Source organism: Alosa sapidissima, chromosome 1 (genome assembly GCF_018492685.1).
Source record: "Alosa sapidissima isolate fAloSap1 chromosome 1, fAloSap1.pri, whole genome shotgun sequence".
NCBI lineage: Eukaryota > Metazoa > Chordata > Actinopteri > Clupeiformes > Clupeidae > Alosa > Alosa sapidissima.
This window is the reverse complement of record NC_055957.1, coordinates 53,926,653-53,940,964: the sequence shown is the minus strand read 5'-3', so window position 1 is coordinate 53,940,964 and position 14,312 is coordinate 53,926,653. Positions and strand designations below refer to the sequence as shown.

Sequence of the window (14,312 nt, the reverse complement as noted above, 5' to 3'; positions counted from 1 at the left end):
AGAATGAAGAGAGTCACGCGTGTGTTGCTTTTGCGGGATCGAATCCAGTTTAATGCTAGTTTTCAAAACATATTTTTTACAGGTCTTTTGTCCGAGTGGCTGTAATGTAGCCGAGCGCTCGAAAAGCGACTTCAAACCGCCTAAAACAACTTGTTTGTGAATGTCTGACAACTGCTGCAGCGCATGCACACGCAAGGAAACCAGTAGGTGGAGAAACCAGAAGGCACACAACACCGGAACGATTTTAAGGCTATTTCGCATAGGCTACACAATGGTGCTATTTCACACGCATTATAGCGACCCCCACTCACCAGGGTTAGGTGGAAGGTGTTAATAGACTATTGGCGTAGCCTACAGTGGACTAGGGCTGTCAAAATTGCTCAAAAATAACGTTTGAATATCCCCTCTAAAATAAAAACATGTATTTGAATATATTGGAATATCTAGGCTATAATATTTGCGCATTACGTCAGTGACGCGCATCATGTCATCTGTTTTTAACTTTTTGTATGGTTATTGCTTGACAGGGGGGATCCCAAGCGGCTTTCAGCCATAAGGCATTCCTAATTCACCCGACACTGATATTCAAAATGTTGAAACTATTTCGGCATAGCCTATAAGCGGTTTAATTAAATGTAGGCCTAATGTTGTAAATAAATAGGCTACTTGGTGAGGCTTGGCCTCACAGATGCGCTCGTGCCTTAAATGGCAATACAAATCTTCATGATAGGCCTATTAACTGACCGCCCGATTCACGTTGGCTGGGGGGCAGGGGGGGGGCATCAGACATTTGTTCCCAAGGGTCTATGAATTGTTAATCCTGCCCTGCCCGCAACGAACGCAACTTTCCACCTCTGAGACAGCTGAAAAGAAGTCTAGAGGACTCCTAACTCACTAAGACCTACTTACTGTAGGCTGCGCAAACCACAGGCCTTTTTTGGGCAAGCCTGCATTCGAGTGCAGTAATCCTCCTACTCCCCGCTACCACACCTGTGGATAGTGTGGCATGCTCACGCTTTATGTCTCCTTCTTGCAAACTAATCAACTAATCAAACTAATCTTTCAAATGTGCCCATTCTATAGGCTGGCCAAGTGCGTAATTCTGCGGCATAAAGCAGATGTATTTGTTTATTGTACAGAAAAATAAAAATAACCTGTCAAGCAGTCAATTGACTACATTGCAGTCAATAAGTAGGGCAAATTACGAAACCAAAACGTGGGTCATAGTTGTCTAAGCCTCTGCTGTGAGGCCAAACCCATGAACAAAGACGCATTGATATAATGCAATAGTTTTTTTTTGGCGAAACAAGCTCCCAGCCGAACGAGGTAACTGGCATGTGATCTCCCCACGGGCCAATGGATGTACACGTTTTCTCCTGTGCCTACGATATTTAAATCCAGTGTTTTGTCAAGTTGCAAAATGCTATTAGTTTTAACAAATTTTTATGATAGGCTAGTACCCTATACAAAAAGTACTTAATACTATCTTAATTGCTTTATACTCAATACTTGACCAATGGCTATTGCATCGGTCTATTGAAAGTGAGAATGTGGCATGTGATCTACTGTGTAGGCTTCATAAAATAAAATAAACAGATTGCTAATGGCCTACAAGCTGATCTGGGGTGCGTTTCCCGTACAACAGGATGCATCGTTCAACTAACCAACATGTAAGTTACGACTGTTTCCCAAAATTGTCGTACATAGTACAGTAAGTTTGAACCATGATAGTTACCAAACTTCAGTAGTCTGGACTAAGGTGGTTAATGACGTTTAGTAGCACGTGAACGGGCACCTGCACATATTTCTCTGGCGCACTGCGTTAAGGCCGGCAGATGACAGCCGCCGTTGCACAGTAGTTACCAGTCCCCTGTCCAAGAGTTCGAATCTGGGTTAAGATTTTGACAACAATATTGACATTGTTGTTTACCTAAGTTTATCTTTTGTGCAGATCATATTATCAAAATCAGAATCAGCCTTCTTGGCTTGGTTTGCGTAAACTAACAAGGACCCCCCCTCCATGAAAACCAAAGGCTACATATTCTCAGCTGACTCGTCAAAAAGTGCGCACCACCTTATTATTATCTGCAGGTGTGTGACTTTTACTTACGTGCACATGGCAGCAAATTGACTTTTAATTTATGTATTTTCTGCCTTGGGCATTTTAAAATATGGATGTATGGTGGTTAGAAGTGTAAATATCAATTAGAAACCTAAATATATTTATAATTATTAATTTGCAAACAAATAACTGGCGTCAGTGACGTCTTTGACATGAAGATCCCTGGAACTATGCTTCTACTAGCATTCTATCACAGATAGAGAGGTGTAGTTGTAACTACACAACTTTACGATAGTGGTTGCGAACGTTCATTGCTACTATGGTTTTGGGAAACACTAACGTAGTGTAACGATGCATTGGACTATGTAAGTTCCAAATATGAATGTAATTCTGCACCATAAAGCAGATGTATTTGTTTATTGTACAGAAACATAAAAATGACATGTCAAGCAGTCAATTGACTACATTGCAGTCAAGAAGTAGGGCAAATTAATTTACGAAACCAAAACGTGGGTCATAGTTGTCTAAGCCTCTATAGCGTAGCCTGTTAAAAACGTTGCAGAAGCCTACCCAAGGCTACAGATTAATTCTGAACAGTTATTTCTCTACTGGCTCAATTATCACACCACTGTTTTTGCGTAGTTGCGTTAACCCAACACTGACAATAATGTAGACAGCAAATTTCGATTTCCGTTACCACCGTGTAGTCAAGCCTTAAGCCATACCCAAGTAGCCTAAATCAAGGTAAATCGAGCTTTTTCAGAAGGGGCGGCAGGCAGAGCGATGTACAGTGGCAGAGCGACGCACAGTGGCTGAAAGTGGTACTAAAGCTTCACGCAGCTTCACGCCTCGTAATGCGCGACTGAAGTGGCCATTTGAAAGCGATGCCCACTGTATGCCACTCCAAATAGGCAAACACACCTAAGACAGCACCAAAACAGCCAAAACGGTTGCAGATTGATGACCCCCAAAATGCTGTATCAAAGCTGCAAAGCAGCACAAGACAAGCCGACTTCAAAAAAGTGGTTTACCAAACCTAACGCTAACATTAGTAACATGGCAATTTCATTAATTTCAAAACCAAGCATCTCACACACAAAGCCCATTTCGGACGAGTCCTCAATTGTTACGAGGCGGTCCTGGTCCAAACTCTTCTTTGTCCAGGGTATATTAAATTAATCTAAAAGACTCCCGCAACGCAACATAAACAGAAAACAAACACAGAAAGACCTAACAGCTACCCTACACGCTAGCCCTACGCGTGGTGCACAGACTTGGAAGTAGGTCTTAACCGTGTGTGAATGTGATGTTTGTCAGCATGGCAGGAGAATCAGAGAGCGGTCACATACCTGTGGCATCCTCGCGCTCCCTGCCCAGTACTGCGATAGCTCTACGGCCAGTTCAAGCGTTGGTTCTTGTAAGGTTCAGCTTTATTTTACTCTGTGGTGGTTATTCCAAAATAGAGGCCTAATCCATAAAGGTTTGCCCAAATACCAGTTTTCCCATGCATCAAAGGTGGCTAGAAACGAGAGGGGATAAGGCCCTGCTCCCACAACAGGCCCAAAACCAATTGGCTGTCTCTTAAAGACAGGTGGGCCTTTACCCAATTAGCCACAGGTAGTGACATCACTGAAGCCCCGCCTGTAAGTCAGTGCCATCCCTACCATGTGACCTAACCTATCCTAACAGTGTGTTGTGTGTGTGTGTGTGCGTGCGTGCATGGGTGTGTGTGATTGTCTGCGTATGTGTGTGTGTGTACACATCCTAACAGTGTTGTGTGTGTGCGCGTTTATGTGCGCACATGCGTGTGTGTTTGTGTGTGTGCACGTGCGAGCATGTGTGTGAGTGTCTGCGTGTGTGTAGCTGATATGGTCCCCCCGTGAACGGAATTCCGCGAAACTTGTCATCCATTCAGAAGGTGTGAGGAGAGGAAAAACTGGGGGCGATCATAGTCTACTGGTTGGACTGTTGAGTTTCCCGCATGTGTAAGTTTCAAGGTAATACTTTTTCTCCTTGAGACAGGCCCTTTTGAGTCTTGGAAAACATTGGTATTGAGATGATCAGTCAACTTGAATGCAGTAACTTGAATGCAGTTTTAAACAAATAGTGCAACACGCTAACCGGATTTAATAGTAATAGTCGCCTAGAAGGGGTGCATCACGATTCTGCCTTCTCACACCGCGACACAGGTTCGTGGATATGATTGTTGCGATTTCGGTTTTGATACGTATCATTACAGCTCTAAGGGACACATTGTTTGATCATCTTAGATTTCATTTTTGTACAATAACCTTTTACAACATCCCATGCATGATTTCTGAAGAAATTGGGGTTTTGCTCCCTGGGTAATAAGTGCACACAGATAATGGCACACAGTGCACTAAATACCCAGATGATGTACTGAAAAAAGTTGAATGTGAGACACTGGACACTTCCCACCCCTGCCATTGGCTCCATAACAGAAGGGGAGGGATCGAAAAGCAACAAAAAAGCACAATGGCTGAATTTGATTCAGTGGCCAACACTACCCTATCAAAATGTCTATTAAAAAGTGAAGGCAATGGAAATGACAATATTCTGTACTGTATTTTAATTAGCATTTCTTACATCCCATGGAAAAGTGACTAGTGTCTTTGCTGTCTTTATCAAGAGCAGTTTGAGGCCTAGCCACATATTGACGAAGGATTGAATTATGAAACGCAGTTAATGACATTTGCAATAGTCACAATAAAATTAGATTCTCAACCAGCTACAGTAGTTAACTCAAACTTGGATTATCCATCTCACAACTTTATGACCCACAACTCAGCTGATGTTATCAGTATGCCCGATCAGGCTAGACAACAAGGCTGTGTGATTGTTAAGCACATGACTTTACAATAGCCAGCAAACGGTGCTTAGGTGTTAGGCTTAACATATGGGACCTACAGGTACAATACATTTCAAGGGCAAAAGCACAGTCCCTTATTTAAAGAACACTTCTCCTGCATGAATGTCTTTCTGCAAATGTTGCCATATTGTACTCCTGCAACCATTTCCAGAGGGTTCAGACTAGTGTTTTTGATTAAATGTGACCCGATCTGACAAAATTAGCCACAAGTCGCATATTTTGAGATATAGGCCGATTACTTAAAAAAACATTTAAAATATTGAATTTACATTTTTGGTGTTATATGAAATAAGAGACATTTCATAGTCAATTAGTTTCATAGTCAAGACAAGAATGTAAAGTTACAAAAAGTTACATTCAAGTGGGCAAATCCTACCTGTGCCTGTCTGTAACCTGTAACTTCACACATGATTTTCTCAGTTTTTCAATTGGGAAAAGTTGGTGGGTTGCCATAATTCAAAAGCTGTATCTTGACAACGATTTGTGATATGACTTTGACCAGGATATTGTTTTAAAGCTTACTGCGTCCTCTGCCCATTGATACTAAAATCTCAGTTTTGTCCTTTTTGGTCACTGTGACTCATTTTGCCAGATCTGGTCACAAATCATTAAGTCCTCCTAAGAAAATGCCTTTATTTCAAATCCAACTGCAATTTTACACATTGCACATGTGCCCAGGAGTATGCAGCCAACTTAAGTTAACTAAAGTTTAAGTATGGATTATAGCTGTTATTGTGCAGATGTGGCAGTTAATTGTGAATACCAATTTAAATGTCCACTTTATGCTAAAAACATGTTTTCACGTCTAATATACTGTAAGGTGGCTCAGACATGTCAAAAGAATAGATCTATGCCAGCTAGATACAAAAATGAGGCTGCCTCTCGATGCAATACAACCAATGACTATCTTAGATGAGAAGAAACCATATTACTAGACATATCAAGTATGTCTAGGACCCCTTGTCCTTATCCAGCACGATAGACAACTAGGCCCTGTTGGCCAGCAAGCTCTCTCGATTGAACGCCATGGTTGTTTCAACTTTAACATTAGCCAACATAGGCTATTTTTGTTGTATTCAACAATCATAAATGTTGACGCAAGCAACAGTGTGATGAACGGGACGTTAGCTTTCATGTATCCTTAACCATGACATGCATAACAACGAAGGGTAATGAGTCGACTTGGCACTGCCCTCGAAACTAGATGACGATGTTTAGGCATCACCGTTAACTGCTCAGGTGATGGAGCTGACAGGGATACGTGGGGCTACTCACATTAACGTTTGGCCACTTTAACATTGCTTACAGAGCTTCAGATTTAGCTTTCCCCCCAGTGTTCGCCATGATATCCGAATTTATGTTAACGTTACCGTTAGTCGTAGCAGTCAGTAAGCAAACATTGCGGCTAGCTATTGTTAGCTGTCGTTGTTGTTGGTTGACAACTAACGTAGCGATAACGTGACGTTCTAGTTAATTTGGTACATCACTCCTTAATAAAATAAAACATGAGAAAATACGCTTTGTTCAAATATGTATAACAGTTTATATCAAGTGTTAATCTAACATGGTAATATACACACCCATCGTAACGCTAAACTTCGATAACGTTAATAAAAGCAAATGTTTCTGATTCACGTTAACGTTGCTTGTCTTTAACAAACAAGGAACATCTCCTTTCCTATCCATTAACGTTATGCTTTCTTAACGTTATGCTTCTCATAACGTTAACAGCCTATTCTGCTAATCAGTATGTCTGCAGCTGAACAATAGGGAGAGAAAGAGCTTTACTCAAAGCTTCTTTATCGCACAACACAGTGTGACCATTTTCATAGAATGCATAATTTTCGTGAGTCTACGCCTTACCTGGATAATCAGTGCCCGGGGACAATGGATGTTGCGGTATCTTTCCGTTAGTCGAGAGTTGTCACAGAAATCAAGCTCGTGGAGGACAGCACCAACTAGCTAATTCAATCTGCAGTGCACTTTGGTGCACCTTCACTCCCAAATCGTCTCAAATTCCTTTTCTGATATGGGGTGGGGGAGAGTGGCATAGGTGTGTGTTTCAAACGTTTGAAGCAAGTTGGGCAATATCATTTATGAGCAGCTTCTTTACTGCCGCGGTTGAAAACCTTTCGAATTGCACATATCATAGTTTGAAATAATAAATGGTACATTCCTTCGTTATATAAAACTGTCTTCCCCTGCGAACATTTTATTTCGGTCCATGTTTTAAAGGAGCCGTGTAGGCCTACACTCGATCCCAGCGTTGTGATTTAGTAGATGAGTGGTTCCGTTTGAATTTGGATGGCCTCTTTACTTTGACCCTGAAGAGAACACAATTAAATAATCAAATCCAAACCCGTAGTGTCATGACTCATGTCCTACTGAATTAGCGAAATTTATGAAATTATTTTGCACGGGAGCGAAATGCCAGAATGCCCTTTAGAAACCCCCTCAGCCTAGCCTACTTAAAAAATAATGCAAAATTATGAAAGGATTGGATTTTGGTTTTGAAGATTAGATGTTGGGTAATCGTAGAACAAATTGTTCAATAGTGCTGTGCAGTGGGCATTTGATGTCAATTCAATATCAATATGACATCAAACATTGACGTTAGAAGTATGCAGATGTGTACAGTATAGCCTACACCAGCATAATAAAGTTTGGGGGTACAGATATGTCCAGTGTTTATATATAAAGAGCAAACCTACAAGTCAGGTGCAATAGTTAGAAGTAATGCAGATCTGTAAAATATATGCAGCATAATAAAGTTTGGGGGTACACTTAGATATGTCCAGTGTTTAAAAATAAATAAATATATATATATATATATATATATATAAAGAGGACATTTCAAAGTGACCCTACACTTCTGCACAGTAGTATCTGTCTCTGTGATATCATACCTAATCACATCACTGTCTGTAGCAACTCTTGCCTTCTTGCTAACACCACCTTTCTGATGCCTAACTCATCTGACTTGCAGCAGCCTCTGGCTCCAGGCTGGGACTGCTGGATGGCACCTAAACAAGTAAAACAGCAATTGCCATACAATTTGTTATTGTTGATTAAGATAAAAATCCTAGCATTAAACGAATAAGTAGCCTAAGGCAAGTCAATCAGGTGTAGGCCTACAATGATAATTACCTTCTGAAGGCACCCTTGCCATCTATGTTTATTCTTGATATCAGTTTATTTGTGAGGGCTCTATCAATAAAAGATAGGATTAAACAAAATGATGTATGCTGTACAATACATTGACTTCTTCTGTATGGAAGTGGCACACATTTGGAATATTCCAGAATACACCCAGTGTTCTCAAGGCAGCAGTCCTCACAACACACCACCTGCAAACAGAGGGAACAGAAGGATCAATAAGTTGCAAAACACACAGAACATGAAAAGACCATCACTGAATCACTACTACACTCACATACATCTTAATTAAACACATACCTCAGTGCAAGTCAGGTACATCACACAAGGGGCAAATAAGGGCTATGAAATGAAGAACATGTAGCCTACCACTACCATTCACAAACTAAAGATCCCTACTTGTCGGCATGATATTTCTGGTAATTGAAATTCTCCAAATGCATCATACTTGCCCACATTCACATCCATTATATGATAGGTCTGTTAATGACCATGGATATAACGTTACTAAACTGCAGTTCCTTAAATCAGGGGGTGAGATAACTTACATATTAGCCTAATGTTACTTAATTAATTTGTTTTAACGTTATCCTCTTTCCAGTAAGAGCAACACTACATGTATATTATGTATCAACACTACATTTATTAAGTTTAAATAATGTTACCTCCCATATGTCCCATGGAAGTTTGCAAGGTTATTAAAGCAACACCAAATAACTTTTCCTCTGTTGCACGCAGGCTATTTGTTTATCCAGCAACGGCTTTGCAAATAACGATGTCCATAGACAAGGTAGAATATGTTGCATGATTTTATGAAAGTATTATGTATTGCGACATCATGCAAGTCAAATGTGTAGTTTCTTATGTCTCATTCCATCGAACTACAAGCCTGCTACCCGATCTGGCAAACTTACATAGTGCGGTTATAGCCGATAGAGGGCCGCGAAGCGAATGCAGAATGGCCGTTCACCCTGTTATGAGTTGATGAACCACGGAAACAATTTTGGAAACATTTTTTTAAGGTACAAAAAATTCTTTGGTGTTGCTTTAATAAATGTTAACAACTTTCATCTGTGACTGTGTCTCAAATCGCGTACTTCTGCACTTACAATACCTAATTTGAGTGCATGAGGGTGTTCACACTGAAAATTCCAACAACACGAAGGGCGCTGCAAGTCCCCGGATGGTGCACTCATAACGGTCAAAAAGCTGAGTGTGGAACGCTGGACACTTTTCGCCCTCAATGGACGCCATCTTGGCCAAATAGCGGAAGGGGAGGGAGCGATTTCAAACTTGTGGTAATCGCGGTTGAGAAAGCTGAAGCAGCAGCAGTGGAAAACACACTTTACAGAGGGACAGTGGGCATTACTTCAAATTGGCCAGCTTCCCTCGAGGTTCGCACGTGACATCACGCGGGATCACGCGACTTTAATTTGTATTTCTCCAGTGACGCTGCAACAACCCAAACAACCGGCAGATGGCTCTTGTGAGCAGGGTGTCTCGTAAAAAGAAATGGAGTCCGGAAAACCCTACACAGACTTCACTACAGACTTTAGCAGACTGGTTTAGAAATAATTTAATAGCCAGAAATATGCCTGCCTTGCCCTAATAAAGAAATATTTGGTTAACTGCGAGTGAATCCCAGTTTCAGCCGTAGAAGAAATGTATATGCCCTGGCTGTCAGTAGACGGAGAAGCGCACAGTCTGACATCCAATGCTGCAGCTCAGCGATTTAAAATGGCTCAAAACCACTTTGTATTAAGTTTTAATGACTCAAAAATGACATTTTTAGAATCAGAGAATGAAGAACACGTCAGGTTCATTAAAAAGTATTTTCTATGTGTCACGAAAGGCTTCAGAGGGTGGGTTACAGTTAGCACGATATACCCAAATTTCAATAGCCACAGAATGGACTTTGTATATGTTTTAGGAATCATTAGCCTATGCTTTAGGCTACTTCAGGACATGGCCGCCGTCACCAGTATTGCCACGGCAATATTACTTTTCAAAGTAGGCTAGTATTGCCTAGCTAGTTTTCATACATGAGGTTACACTAATAAACAACGTCACAAACTGCTGCTGCGCAGCGATTATCATTGAAGTGTTTTTCCCCATGCATTTATTCTAGGCTACTGTCAGTGACTGCCGCGAGAGAAGCGGGTTCTGTGTTGCGTTCATTTCAGTGACTGACGCGAGAGAAGCGGGGTCTGTGTTGTGTTGCGTCAATTTATTTTCATTGGGCATGCCCTGCCGTGCCGTCCACATCTCTTCAGCACAGCAGCAGCAATGGCAACTTTTCGTTGAACTTTTAAGTGGTGTTCAATTGTGTTGCTAAGTAGGCCGAGTTAGGCCTATAGGCCTAAATCAACATTGAATTAGTTATTGGATGATATTAAAGGTCTCATCTCATCGTTTTTTCATTCATTTTGCAGTGGTCTGTAGTATTGATGAATGCCCTGTGAGCCGGTTTTGGTGAAAAAAATGCTGTCCTGCGTCTGTTTCATGCTGTTCTAGTTTGGTGGGGAAGGTGGGCGGGGAGGAATGACTGGATTTCGCCTCTAGTCATGAATATTAATGACATGCTAATGAATTCACCTCTGATTGGCTAACAGTACTGTGACGCTTCCTCCAGTGCATCCTCATCCGATTCTGCCTGTGCTATGCTCCATATTCAACTTTACAGTGCTAAAACCTGGCTAAAACTCGAGTCAAAACTGTTGCACAAAATGTCTTTGGAGATACAACTTCATGTGTTTGATCCTAGTATTCGAGTAGGAAGAAGAACCGCTTCCTGATCGTTTGTCGGTGAATGTTGGTTTAATAGAATGGTAACAATTGCCTGTCAGCTTAAAATTTCTCCTAAAAGAGGTAAACGTTTGTGACAATCGTCATCTTGCTTTCAAGTAATAAACAGTTGGAAACGTTTTAAAATAAAGACCTATTTCTTTACACTGTCAAAAGTCTTTGCAATCTTCCTAGTAGATGTTTTACTTCACAACACAGGTAAGCACCCTAAATGCAGTTCAGCCACTGACCTAGCCTGCTAATGCTATCGGAATAGCTAGATAGTTATGGTTTAAATTCCATGATACTATCATTGAAAGACCACTTGGTCATAGCCCAATATATATATATAGATCTAAATGCAAACACGCCTACCTAGCTATATTTTGCTGGAATTGTACCAGAATGCCTACAGAAGCAGAGAATGTGTGCTGCAAGACTTCTCCGGTAATGAGAACTATGGCTTTGATAGCCTGACATTGGCAGAGGTTAGCCTACTCAAGTTGTTTTCTGTCACGTATGACAGAAAAAGTAGCCTACTATAGGAATCTTATAGTATTTTGGGACTAAATATTACAGTAATCTTATAGGAATACTATAGTATTTGGACATACTATAGGTACTATAAGACTACTATAGAAAAACTATAGCGGTTACAGGATATTATAGAGTTATTAGTAGTACTTCTACAGTATGTCCCAATTATTCCTATAAGATTACTATAATATTTTGTCCCAAATACTATAAGATTCCTATACTACTTTTTCGTAAGGGGATTGCTCATGTGGTTAGAAAAATGGGCAACACCAGTACCCCTGTTGTCTGTATGACCCTGTACCCAGGATTAGAACCAGTCTGCCTTAGCATAATGTACTCCCTTCAAAATGCACTAAACATTCGACTATGACGACTATGGCCCTCTGTGAGACAGAAGATATGAAAGGTAAGATAAACCTTTAGCTTAAAAGGGACAAGAACTGATGAAACTCCTAAAACAAATATACAAAACAGGTCAATTTTCTATAAACAACTTTATTATATTTACATATAGCAGTGGTACTCAAAGTGTGGTCCGCAAGCTATCTCAAGTGTTCCACAAGTAGATGTGGTAAAATATAATAGATGAGTTGTTTGCAATATTGAACCAACTTGTATGTAAATCCAAACAGTTCTGCAACACTGATGTAACCTATGCCAGTTTAAATCATATGAATCCTCTGACACCATAAGCAAGGTGCAAAGACAATAAGCAAGGTGGTTCAGTAAGAAGGCCTATTGTGTAATATACTGTTGAAGTAGGTCTACTGTTTTTTTTTTTTTTTTTTTTGCTAGGTGGTCCGTGAAACACTGACAAATAGTAATATTGCAGTCTATTAAAATAATGCAAACACGAAACAAGAACATCCAAACTATGCACAGAATTAACAATGTCCTCTTTTTGCCAGACGATGCAGACATCTGGCCTACAGATCCTTTGTAAGATGGTGCTGGGATTATTTAGGGAAAAAGGTCTTAGTTGTTGTTTCGGCTTGTATTGTCCTGGGGATCCGAAGGGACAACACACAAAACACATTCGTTGGCTGTGATGATTTTATTACATTGCTCTTTGATTGCGCTGGGCCATAGGTGGAGCCATCAGGTGTTATTGTGGAGATGTCGCTTTCATCCTCCTCCTCCTCTTGATCAACCCGAGGTCTTCTAGCTGGCCTTGGATGAACAGGCTTGATGGCAGTAGAGGTAGCAGGCCCCCATGGCCATGGTGTATCCGAAGTGCTTGTATCAATACTCATACTTTTCATGTATTCTGTTTGGGTACCTAAAGTAAATAAATGTGTATTACTGTCAAGTTACAAGATACTAATAGTACACAGGACATTCACTCTCTCACAAAACTGTACTGGCACAATGGAAACAAATATTTTAGTGACTGTGATAAGGTGTATGATGTACTAAGTAGCACACCCACAAGAAGACATTCGGTAATATCAATTCTATCTGTTATGCAATTCATGGGTTTCATCAGGTCCATTTACACAGGTGTATTAATCGAGCACCATGCAGTCTGCATTCATAATCGAGGTGCTTGATTTTATACACCTGTGGAAAGTGACCTGTAGAAACCCATGAATTGACTTTCCAAAACATTGACGAGCACATAAGAACCTGTAGTGTTGTGGATTTCAGTTTCTTCCAGTAGCAGCAACTGGAATCCATGCATTTCCACTGAATTATTTTTGGAATCTGATCCCTTATCATACCTGTTCATTCTTTCTCGTTGCTCGACTTATCGTGACTAAATTCAAGATGGCTGCAAACGCTAAACTTCGTGAAGATACTGTCTGTATAAATCGTCTTGTAAGTAAACTACCAGTGCTTTATCAAAGTTCTCAATGTCTCGTTTTAAATGTCAGGGCGGAGTGTGGAGATACATTGAGCCTCGTAAATGGGTGTAAAACAGTGATTTATTTGCATGGCTAGCCCGATGCCGAAGCACCACTATTGAAAAAGCTGTTGGTAGCATCGGCTAACTAGCGCCAGATTTTGGAGTGCAGGGGACAAGCCGAGATGGGATATGAGACATACGTTCACACTCGGTATCATGTTTCAATACACTTTAGGTCAATATCACACCGGAATTCTCCTTTAAGGACGTCATGTAAACACTCGTAGATCTACGAGTGCTCCAGAGGTCTCGTTACCGGCTAAGAGCGTCTTAACAGTACTTATCACTGAGGTCACCAACAGGACATACAGAGGAATTACAACTTAGAATACATAATCCAATTTACGTTCTTATTCTTTATTGTGTTTACCTGATGAATTAGATTTTAGTGTGCAAAATAGTATAAGCCTACATTTAATGGTCATAATAATGTGATGAAAAGCGGACCAAAATGCAATCTAGTTATGAAACGAGACGTTGCCAGAATAGTTTGGCATTGTCTTTGCTAAGTGAAGGCTATAATTTATTAGGCCTATGAGGTAAAAGCAGAGATAGGAACATGTGGTTTAGTCTGTACTGCATCAAAATCTAAGCCTACACATTTCCTGACTTTCTTACTCGACTTCTTTCTTATCTTCAATTGTGTTCTTAAGTGACACCGCGAAAAATTATTGCATAGTGCAACAATCTAATCTTAAATAATTACAATTATTTATCTCTGTGTGTGGTATATAACCTAGCCTACTTGGGATGCTTACATGCAGATGTCAAAGTGTTTCTATTTTTGTATTGATGTGAATTAATGTGTAGATCCGAAGTTTAAATGGTAGGCCTATAGCTGTGACGTGCTGTCACCAGAACCATTACACAACTATTACACAGAACAACTAAGCTGTTTTCGGAAGCTTTGTCCTAGAGTGCCAGCAATCTAGACCATTGTTGATGATTTTTGTACAGCCACAGCATATTCTGTGTTA

The 14,312-nt window shown here is 40.5% G+C and overlaps 1 protein-coding gene across 4 annotated transcripts in view; it reads right to left on the bottom strand.

The window, feature by feature from the left end:
* The window catches only part of fam110b (family with sequence similarity 110 member B), a 43,198-nt gene extending 36,152 nt beyond the window's left edge, over positions 1 to 7,046 (bottom strand). For 3 of the 4 annotated variants that reach the window (XM_042109678.1, XM_042109660.1, XM_042109667.1), the window contains exon 1: positions 6,816 to 7,046. The gene's annotated coding sequence lies outside the window, so the exon portion shown is untranslated. Of the gene's footprint in view, positions 1 to 3,411; positions 3,574 to 6,815 lie in introns of those variants that run through there. The other variant, XM_042109688.1, reaches the window with a different exon arrangement.
* Between the last annotated feature and the right edge of the window lie 7,266 nt (positions 7,047 to 14,312).